The following is a 2500-nucleotide window of genomic DNA, read 5'->3' on the forward strand; positions in this document are numbered from 1 at the left end:
TGGCATATTTTTTTCTTTTTTTTTTTTTTTAGGTTTAAGGATGGTAGGCTTAACTGGCTAGCCTGATGATGCTTGGCTTACCTGCCTTGCATAATGATGCTTGGCTTAACTGCCTGGCATAGTGATTTTTGGCTTAACTGACCGGTCTAATGATGCTTGGCTTAACTGCCTGGCCTAATAATGCTTGGCTTTAATGCCTGTCCTAATGATGCTTGGCTTAACTGCCTGGCCTAATGAGGCTTGGCTTAACTGCCTGGCCTAATGAGGCTTGGCTTAACTGCCTGGCATAATGATGCTTAGCTTAACTGCAAGACCTATTGATGCTTGGCTTAACTGCCTGACAAAATGATGCTTGGCTCAACTGCCTGGCCTAGTGATTTTTGGCTTAACTGCCTGGCCTAATGATGCTTGCCTTAACTGCCTGGCCTAATAATGCTTGGCTTAACTGCCTGGCAAAATAATGTTTGGCTTAACTGCAAGGCCTAATGATGCTTGGCTTATCTGCCTGGCCTGATGATGCTTGGCTTAACTGCCTGGCCTAATAATGTTTGGCTTAACTGCCTGACAAAATGATGCTAGGATTAACTGCCTGCCCTAGTGATTTTTGGCTTAACTGCCTGGCCTAAAGATGCTTACCTTAACTGCCTGGCCTAATGATGCTTGGCTTAACTGCCTGGCCTAATGGTGCTTGGCTTAACTGCCTGGCCTAATAATGCTTGGCTTAACTGCCTGGCAAACTGATGTTTGGCTTAACTGAAAGGCCTAATGATGCTTGGCTTATCTGCCTGGCCTGATGATGCTTGGCTTAACTGCCTGGCCTAATAATGTTTGGCTTAACTGCCTGACAAAATGATGCTTGGCTTAACTGCCTGGCCTAGTGATTTTTGGCTCAACTGCCTGGCCTAAAGATGCTTAGCTTAACTGCCTGGCCTAAAGGTGCTTAGCCTAACTGCCTGGCCTAATGATGCTTGGCTTAACTGCCTGGCCTAATAAGGCTTGGTGTTAACTGCCTGGCAAAATGATGTTTGGCTAAACTGAAAGGCCTAATGATGCTTGGCTTATCTGCCTGGCCTGATGATGCTTGGCTTAACTACCTGGCCTAATAATGTTTGGCTTAACTGCCTGACAAAATGATGCTTGGCTTAACTGCCTGGCCTAGTTATTTTTGGCTTAACTGCCTGGCCTAATGATGCTTGGCTTAACTGCCTGGCAAAATGATGTATGGCTTAACTGAAAGGCCTAATGATGCTTGGCTTATCTGCCTGGCCTGATGATGCTTAGCTTAACTGCCTGGCCTAATAATGTTTGGCTTAACTGCCTGACAAAATTGATGCTTGGCTTAACTGCCTGGCCTAGTGATTTTTGGCTTAACTTCCTGGCCTGAAGATGCTTAGTTTAACTGCCTGGCCTAATGGTGCTTGGCTTAACTGCCTGGCCTAATGGTGCTTGGCTTAACTGCCTTGGCTAAGGATGTTTGGCTCAAATGACAGGGCTAAGGATGTTGGGCTTAACTACTTTGTCCGAGGGTGTATGGCTTAACTGCCTGGCCTAGGGATGTTTGGCTGACCTGCCTTATCTAAGAAGGTTTGACCTAACTACCTGGTCTGTGTGTGGCTGAACTGTCCGGAAAAAACCGAAACGCTTAACTGGCTGGCCTTAAAAGAAGGGCCTAGGTGACTGGACTAAAAGTTTGGCATGAACGCCTGGACTAGGGATGTTTGGCTTACCTAATTTGTATAGGGGTGCGAGGCTTAACTACCTGAGCTAAGGTTGTATGGCTTAAATGCCTTGCCTTAGGAACTATGGCTTGAGGCCATGCCTAAGGAAGTTTTGCGTAACTGCCTCAGCTAAGGATGTTTAGCTTAACTGACTGGCCTAAGAATGTTGGGCTTAACTACCTGGCCTAAGGAGGGACAGCTTCCCTACCTGGTATAGGGATGCTTGTCTTAACTGCCTGGCCTTACAATGCTTGAGTTAACTGTATTGCATAAAAATACTTGGCTTGGATACCTGGCATATAAAAGCTTGCCTTAAATGCCTGGCATAAGGATGCTTAGCTTAAATGCCTGGCACAATTATGCTTGCCTTTGCAGAGCCGAATGATGTTTGGCTTAACTGCAGAGCCTAATAATGAATGGCTTAAATGCCTAGCCTTATGATGAATGGCTTGAATATCTGGTCTTAGGATGAAAGGCTTAAATGCCTAGCCTTGTAATGAATGGCTTAAATGCCTGCGCTTAGGATGAATGGCTTAAATGCCTGGTCATAAGATGAATGGCTTAAATGTCTGGCCTTAGGATGAATGGCTAAAATGCCTAGCCTTATAATGAATGGCTTAAATGCCTAGGCTCATAATGAATGGCTTAAATGCCTGGCCTTACGATGAAAGGCTTAAATGCTTAGTCTTATATTGAATGGCTTAAATGCCTGGCCTTACGATGAATGCAATAAATGCCTGGCCTTATAATTAATGGCCTGAAAGCCTGGCCTTAGGATGAAT

General features: G+C 45.2%; 1 protein-coding gene across 6 annotated transcripts in view; it reads right to left on the reverse strand.

Annotated features, from left to right (window-relative positions):
* LOC137656536 (E3 ubiquitin-protein ligase FANCL-like) overlaps window positions 1-2500 on the reverse strand; it is a 102860-nt gene that overhangs the window by 85000 nt on the left and 15360 nt on the right. The gene's annotated exons all lie outside the window — the stretch shown is intronic.

The sequence above is a fragment of the Palaemon carinicauda genome, chromosome 1 (assembly GCF_036898095.1).
Source record: "Palaemon carinicauda isolate YSFRI2023 chromosome 1, ASM3689809v2, whole genome shotgun sequence".
NCBI lineage: Eukaryota > Metazoa > Arthropoda > Malacostraca > Decapoda > Palaemonidae > Palaemon > Palaemon carinicauda.